Raw genomic sequence first — 9119 nt, 5'->3', positions numbered from 1 at the left:
CAAGTTTATTTTCTTTTCTTTTTTTTTTCTAGGCAACATTGTATTATTTTAAAATCAAGGTATATACCACAGGTAAAGTCAGAGACACGTTCTACATCACAAAGAACCTATTGACAGAATGTTAAGTGGTATTAGAGGATCATCCTAGCATTTGCATGACAGTGTCTACAGAAAAGCAGAGACTGAATTGCAAGAGTTTAGATTATGAAGGACAGTTTATCCTAAAGAGAGTTAGGTGCTTATATTAATTAGTTATCTAGTCAGTTATAGTATATAGTTATATAGTTTATATATATATTAGTTAGGTGCTTATATACACATACTTACTCTTACAGAAATGTGTTTCATGAAGAGAGTATACTTTCATGCTTTAATACGACACAATACTGGAAGAGCTCACAAAGGTAAATAAAGAGTCCTTAAGAAAATAGTGGTATTTTCCACTCAGTTCTTAGCTGTTCAACATGAATATGACTATTTTTGTGAAGAGCAGTATCTTCAAAACTGTGTATTTTTTTCCTCCTCAGCTGTTGGAAGTATTGCAAATTAATGGTTTCACTAAATGTTAGTTCATGTTTTCATGAAATCTGATTGGTCAAGTAGCCTTCAAGTATAAAATTTCACTGCTTTTTATATCTGTAAAAGCACCAAAATTTTATGTATTATATTTTATGTATATTTTTATATATATATATATACATGTATGTGTGTGTGTATATATACACACACACACATAAATACACACATATGCATATATATGCATATAAACAAAATAAATTTTCAGTGCTCACAAGTCTACTTTCTACTGCTTCGAAGACTTTGAACTAGTAACAAAGAATGGTCTCCAGAAAATTGGCTAAGGTGCTACTTTTGAAAGTATACTTACTGTAGTATAGTTCCAAAAAGTTAGAACATAACTCTATGGGGTCTTCTAGCTAAGATAATTCTGTGCTTCTACATGAAAAACAGGAATTAGTTTTAACTTGAAAAACTTTCAAATGACAAAGAGCAAACGAAATCCAAACCTGAACTGTTATAATAAAGCAGCACTCTCTATTTAGGTTTTTAAAAAATATTTCTAAAAATCTGATCTCTAAAAATTCAAAATACCATCCACTCCTTACACACTGAAAAATGGAGAAAGCTTTATGTTTGTTCAAACCATACACAGGAAGGCTGTACTGCGTGACTACCTATGACCCTCAATGTGGGGTGCCTGTATGGCCTGTTAGCAAAATGGCAGGGATGGCAACGTGTGTTAAGAGAGGAATGTAAGTTCAAAGAGTGTCTGTGAATGGGACACTTGCAACTGTCAGGGACGGCATTTCCTCAAATTGAGAAAGCTGAGGGAGAAGATGGTTGTCAGTGAGATTAAACAGTAAGCAAGGAATTACAGCGAGACCTTTGAAATAATGAAGGAGTCATCTTGAGAAGAACTATAAGAATAGCAAGAATATTTCTAACAGTGGACAGAGAGAATAAACCATTGCCTCTGTCTAGGCCTGTCAGAGCCGCATCAAACACAGTGAGCAGCCGGCATGCAACTAGCGGGCTGTCAGTATGGGGTGCAACAAGCAGAGACCCACCCGGAGTGTGTGCAGCAAACAGTATATATTACGTAGTCTACCCTGTAATGTATCACAGTTTGTAGCAAGCAAGGAAGAGCTAGAGCAATCTCATCCCCAGCAGAAGGCATGGGTAAGCAGAGGAACCTGCACACCCAGAAGATGGAGTGTGTTTGTAACCTATATGGCCTGTGTGCACATAACTGTTGAGGAGGGGTGGGAAATTATTTATAGAAAGGTACAGAAACTTGTAGATGTTTATTAATGTTTTGTAGGTGTCCAGTATTGTGTGTTCCATTGCTGACACTGATTAATATAGGTATAGTTCACTGATTGCCCATTAATTCCATGTCATAAATAAATCACTTCAACTCTAATCTGATGAAAATACATAAACTTAGCAGCTTTTCTCTGTGACACCAAAACCTAACGGGCTAAGAAGAATGGAATAAACTCACAATTTTTTTTCCATCACACACAAAAGGCTACTTGGTAAATGATGATTTGGACTAATCTTTTTCATGTCTAGGATCTCCTTTGCTGTAAAATTAGATTAGATTTGTAGCGTTAGAAGCGTAAAGGAAAACATTCCTCCGTTTTGCAAATGTGCAAGGTAAAATTAATAGTAAAAATATTATTAACATTTGAATAGCTCATAAAATTTAAAAACTCTTATCTACTTACCTTCTCCTGTAGGATACTTTTAATATGTTAAGTATCTAACACAACTGCCTGCAACTACTATCAAAAACCACAGTCCCATTACACTAGTCCGATTATAAAAGCCCTTTTGGTCGTTTTCCCAAGACATAAACTCCATTATTGCTCAAACAGAAGATCCTTCCACCTTAAAAGCATATGTAATTTAGACAAACATAACAATATATCACCTCTTCAGACCTATCATCCAAAACTAAGTTGTTAAAAGGAGGAAAGTGATACTTCTAAGACAGCAATAGAAGCACAATAGAATTTGTCTTGTCAACGTAAGAAGACAATGTCAACAACAGTAAGGAAGAGAACTCAAGAGTTAAAGAAGGAAGAGCTAACAGCACTTGCACTTCCTTTAAGAACATTATTTCTTAAACTTCTATTCTTGTGAATACAGATGGGTGCTTTTAGAAGCAAAATTATCAACCACGCATGAAGAACAGTAGTCCAAGTTTTCTCCATTTTCTACAACAGCAAAGCAGTTTAAGATGTTTGCTTGAAGTACCCTGAGATATTAATCTGAAATTCTACGTGAATGAATCATAACATTAGTGTTTTCCTTTCTGAATTATCTGCAGGGCCAAATTAGGATAAAGGAGAAAGTTACTTGCAGTGGAAGGCACTACATCTTTCCTCTCAAATACTATCAAAATGGATTACGTTTTTCTTTTGGACTTACTAATAGTTCACTAAGATTTCTGTCCAGTGGGAACTGAAACTGACTTTTACTTTTGATGCTACCACAATTCCAATGTAAAATTAATTCAAAATTAATGTCTGCTGCCCAGTTCAGCGTAGGCATCCCTCCTTTGAAGAAATTACTACAAGCTATATACCAGAAACAGAGATATATTTAGGTAATTAGGATTAAAGTAAGACTCAGCTATTTCATCCTGTATTTCAGCATTACCCTCCAAATGGTATAAGGAAACAGTTTACTTGCTCCTGACAAAGGGAAGTTTTACTTAATGATCTCAATAAAAAAGCATAGGAGGCAATAAAATTGACAAATGCAAGGAAACCTTACCAGAACTTTCTTTACTCTCCTCAGTACTTGAGACTGCCTATTGCCCAAATCCTGCCCATCATTCTACAAGAGAAAAATAACAGCAAACTGAGTTAGTGGTTAACAACACTTCATCACAGTAAAATAATAAAGTATATGAAATCCAGAAGAACAACTCTGAAGTCTAAGTGTAACTAAGGTTAAAAAAAAGAAAAAGAAAAAAAAAAAGTAGTTCTAAAATCGAGGACATATCCAGAGATAAAGGATTGTCTCTTCCAAGCCTCCATGAGCTGTTTTCCCACAAGCTGATCTGCTTTCTTGTAAAGCAGTGCCCATGTCCTATCTAAGAGGTACAAAACCCAGCCCTCCTTCAGGCCATTCCCAGGCTTTACTTCAGGGCAGGGACCTATTTTTTGACCCCCAACGCCAGCACCTGACCGTAGGGCAGCGCCATCAGCAGGAAGCGAGCGGGCTTTAGCACTGCCCCATCCCCAGCGGACGCACCGCGGAGCCGAAAGTCTCCTCAGCGCCAAAGGTCGGAGGGCCGGATCCCGCCCGGCCGCCCGCCGGGGCAGCCCCCGAGCAGCACGCCGGGACGGGCAGGCGGCCACGCCCGGGGCGCGGCCCGGCGCAGCCGCGCCCTGACCCGCGGGCGAGGCACCCCAGGGCCGCGTACCCGGCACGCGGCGCCACCTGCCGCGGCGCGCGGCGGCCGTTGGGGCGTGCCCAACGGTCCCGGGGCTCGGGTGACGCTTGCCGGGCTTCGTCCCGTTCCCGTGGCGGTGTAGCTCAGCGGGATTACGCAGGAGTAGCCGCCACAAGTTGTGTGCCGATTCGCGGACAGTGCCCATGGAAATACTCTGCGACAGCTCAGTGTAGCCTCCGTAAATCACATGGAAATTGCTTTGACTTGCTTTCAGCTTCAAAGGAGGCTGATAATTAATTCTCCCTATTAACAAACGCAAAGTGGATCAGTTTGAGCTAAAGCCAGGATAGCACAGATGCATATACAGACTGCATCCTGTGGGGCTTCTTAGGTGGCAGCCCATTCTGTAATCTGTGCTGTTGTAAATACCTAAGAATTAGTTTGAAACTAGCAAATGCGTTACCTGTGGTAATGGCTGCAGCTTCAACATGCTCATTGTTTCTTTCCTAAACTCCCTCCTTTTTTATTTTTTCCCCCACCCAAAGTATCAAAATTACTAACATAAACCTCCGTAAGAGCTATGTGTATAGGAATGCCTCATATGGCTCTTGGAAAACAGTGGCCCTTTTGCTGTGCAGAAAGCTATACTAAGAAGTGATAAGGAAACAAGTTTAGCATATTGTACAAATGGAATTTGACTATCATGAAAATGCATTAGATTTTTGACTGGCTAGCATAAATACATTTAATAGCTCATCCCTAAAAACACTGTATACGCTCTAGCACTGGATTAGAGCTACCTTTGTAGAAAGGCTGCCAACTAGTATTTTTCCTACTATCCTCAATGCACATGGCGCATTGTACACCCTGGATGGTAACTTCTGTAATAAGAAATGATACTTCTAGCAACATAGGTACATTGTTGCAGATTAGGTACTTAAGCATTTTATTTAGAGATTCAAATTAGGATAAACTGCACCAATGAATAATGGTAACATAAGGCGCAGTAGTTTAGTTAACGCCCCAGAATGGAAACATCCTAAATTTTCACACATTCATGTATTTGCTGATAAATCATTCTAATGTAAGGCAGAAATCAGGATAACACAAGGAAAACTACTCAAATTACACAATATATCTTTAAAATATTTTGCTTTCCTCCATCGCTTATAATCTCCTTGAATTGTTTTAATTTGGATGAGGACTTCAGTCAATGCTTGACCTCTTGATTGTAGTGCAAGTTAATGATCCATGCCCCTGCTTTCCTACCTGAAGTTACAATACCGAAATGATATAGTGGGGTGAAATGCAGATTAAGCTGATTGAGCTCAAAACATCCCAACAGAATCTTTAAATGTCACAAAGTGCCCTACCTCTCGTGAGCTTATCTTCCCATCCCCCCTGCAAGGGAGCGACTTCTTCATATCAACTTCTTCAAATTTGTCCATGCTTATTATATAAATTTATATAAATTAAAATCTATTTGTGGCAAATTACAGTGAGAGATTTCCAGATACATTATTGTAGCAAAGATTTTCTACACAAGGCCAAACAGATGTTTAGTTTAGCTTTACCATGTCTCATTCGTTCTAAGAAAGGATTATTGTGCTAACCAGTCCAAGGAAGATGTACAATTGAACAGAATTAATAAAAAGAGAAGAAAATATTAGGTTAGTAACATTTTTCTCAATTTAATCATACAACAGCCATTCGGAAAAAAATGTTTCTGGAATTTAACAAATTAATCTACGTTGCCTTTATCACAAAGCATCTTAGAAATAAAACTCATATATGTGTTTAGGAGAGAAGTTTGTCAGTTACACATTGTCTTGGAGCAGGCTTAGAAAAAAAGAGCCATTCCTGTCTCCTATGCAAATGACATAGTCACAAATGAATTTTTAAGAGTGTAGCTTAGATTAAAAATAGCTTCACTGATACCTTTCAAGTGCCTCTCAGTCACAAAACTCTATTTTAGGGAAACAAAAGCTGTCAGTGAGATATCCTTTACTTGTCTTTGGGCAGGATCCATACAGCAGCTTGCATAAGTAACATATCTTAAAACAGGTTGAACTGGTGAAAGTTTAAAAGCACAGATAAGAAAGGCTCCATTCATTAGATCCTAATTTGGAAAAAATATCATCTAGCACCTTTTTTTTTTGGGGGGGGGGGGGGGGGGTCGGGCAGAAATGTTGACAATAAGCAGTCCAACTACCTATGAGCATATTTCTGCCATAATTGTATACTGGGATAGCTTTAGAGAGGATGAATAATCCAAAAGTGGTTAAGGGTGCCATTTGACCTTTATTTTATATTCATTACAGCTTATATAATAAACATTAAAACTATCAAGTATAGTTTTCATCATTTGCTTGGAAGTATAAGTTGTGGGACCCAAATATATGAACTGAGGATGTAAATGAAAGTAATTTAACCTTCAGTAAACTTGAATTTGCTCGGTATCTGTCATAAGGCTAATAATTGCTTAAGTCATCTAGATCTATTCCAGGAAAGTATAATCACTAAAATATGAATTATGAATTCAAATCAAATACAGTTTTATTGTTGGTTTTAATACACTCAAATCAGCAAAAAAAAAAAAAACCCTCACCAATAATCCAGGGTTTTCTTCTTTTTTGTGGGTCAGTTCATGTATATGTTGCCATAGAAAACAAGTAAGGTAGATTTTAATCATAAGAAAACCTTTAAAATTTCTATCTAGATACAGGACTTGTCCTCCCTCACTGTAATAAGTAGGGCTAACAGTACTATGTATTTGGATTGCATATTTCCTTCTACTTTTTCCTACAGAGCTTCAGAATTTTTACAATTTGCATGCTTTGCTAGACTACAAAGTCCATTTCAAACAAAATTATTTTGTTTTGATATCATGTGAGATGTTTGAGCTATTTCCTTCCTCTGCTCCTTGTTGGAATATGTGAAGCATTGCAAAAACTTTCCTTTGACGTTTCTGGCATCCTGACTTAATCTGGATGCACATGATGGATGTACTTCTTTGTTAACCTGATGAAAAGACAATAAAAAAAAAAAAAACTCAGAAGCTGTAGGAAAGTGATTTCGTACTGGTTCCACAGAGATTTGAATATTTTCTGCTATTCAACTTAAACAGATATTTTAGATAATGGAATATGCATAAGTTTTTCGTATCTCCTTATGATAACAGGTCCCAAGCCTGTTATAAGACTGTAAGACTATGCAGAAAAGACTTTCTTAACTGCTGCTGGGAGCTGTCACTGAATAGCAGAACTAAAACTAGAGAGCTCCTCTTTTCTGTTCCTTCAGTAACACTTGTTAGCACTACACACACACGCACGCACGCACACAAAATTAAGTGCAAAGGGGATAAGAGTGGAAGAGGCCTGAGGGATAAAAGAACATAAAGAGATGACAGCAAGCTTGGCAAGAATTGGAGATGAGGAAAGGGCTATAACTGGAAACTGGAAGGGGACAGAGACTAGTTGAGCAACAGACTAGGAAGCATGAGAGGCCTGGACTGTCTGGGCAAAGAGGCTGGAAAGTGATTAGTGCAGACAGAACACACAATAATGCTCAGAGAGGTAAGAAGAATGTATGAGAACATACTAAGGGAAACGAGAGAGATCTCCAAGGAGAAATTGCTGTGAAGAACTGAGTTTGACTGACCAAAGAGAGTCTGGGACAAGAAATCAAGAATGTGAGGAAATGGCGAAGAATCAAAATAGGAAGACTGGAAGAAATGGGAAGAGGCAGCTAGTCTGATACTCAGAATGCTGTGGATGAAGACTAATACTGGCTGGAGTTAATGAGATAAACTGAAAAAGCAAAAAGGAGTGGGGGAAAAAAAAGGAATGGAAATACAGAACCAGAATTTTCATATACTTGAAGGAAGCAACTGTTTAGAGTTTTACTGGTGTTTTTCCTGCCACCGTTTGTTCCTTTTTATGTATAGCTATTTTAGGAGAAGGGGATTTCTATTTCTATGTATGTTCCTAAACCACATTTATCACTATAGTAACTGTTGTAAATAGCAAAAACAGTATTTGCCCTTGGATTTTGTATATATGAGTCTTTCGTGTTGGGCAGATGTTTTAAAACAAAATAGTAAATGCTATGACTAGTATAGAAGCTTCAAAATGTCATACACAAAAACAGAAAATTAACTTAATTATGCTAAGCTTAGTATAATGGTTGAGCTGATTTTACCATATCTGAGCACAAAATCTGTCTGAAAGAGGTCTCATCAAGTTACACAAAAAGCTGAAGAGGTCCCCTATGTACTCTACTGCACTCAAACCTCATTTGTCATCAACATGAAGCTTTCAGGTCTTCAGCTACAATCCTGGAAAGAGAGATCAAATACCATTGTTATTTAAAGCATCATCAGGTTTCTACTCTGTTACTGAAACAGTTGCACTGTGAATGGCATTAGGAAGCTGTTGCTCACACTGAACAGTTTACAAAAGTGTTACAGGGTGGGATTGTACAAGAAGCCACTGCTGCTAGCAGATGAAATGATTGAAAATGTCTTGCCCTGGAGAGGAGCAGAGACCTCTGGCTGAATTTCAAACTCTGGCAGAGCTGGAGGCTTTAGCCATTGCCTCTTGTGGGGCAAGGTCCTCCGCACAAAGCTGCTGTTTCTTGCTCCTAATTCCCATTTTCTTTAGGAGTTAGGAGATGCCATCTTTAACTGAGACTTGGTGTGTTTAAGGACAGTGACTTGCTTCCTAAGCAACACTAAAATCAGTTGAGCAAAGCCTTTTACTCACAGAAGCAGAAGCTCACCTCAGACTCAACATCCGACTTACAGCCATTTGGTAACCAAAGGGAATCGATCTAAGTACGACACTTAGCAAGAAGCTTGGCCACTTTTAGTTCTGAATTTAGTGGCAACAGGAGCCTAAGCCTGGCCTGTGGGCAAGTGGCCAGTTCTTTCCTGTCTGGGCAGTTGCTTCCTTAGTAGCATAAACTCAGTAGGGACTGAAAGCCCATGTGTAGCATTAGCAGCAAAAGTCTAGAACTGCTATCTTCAATATCTTTGTAAGAGGGAGCCTCCTGGGGAGGTCTAGAACTGCATTTTTCCATCCACTTTCATCACTAAGATAGCATGTTAAATTGGAACTGAAATTCTTGATGATCTAGCAGCTTAGCTTTTGAATTCCCAGGTGAACATATTTATTTTGTATGCCTTTCTATC

This window comes from Rhea pennata, chromosome 5 (assembly GCF_028389875.1).
Source record: "Rhea pennata isolate bPtePen1 chromosome 5, bPtePen1.pri, whole genome shotgun sequence".
NCBI lineage: Eukaryota > Metazoa > Chordata > Aves > Rheiformes > Rheidae > Rhea > Rhea pennata.
Note: the sequence above shows the minus strand (reverse complement) of the source record.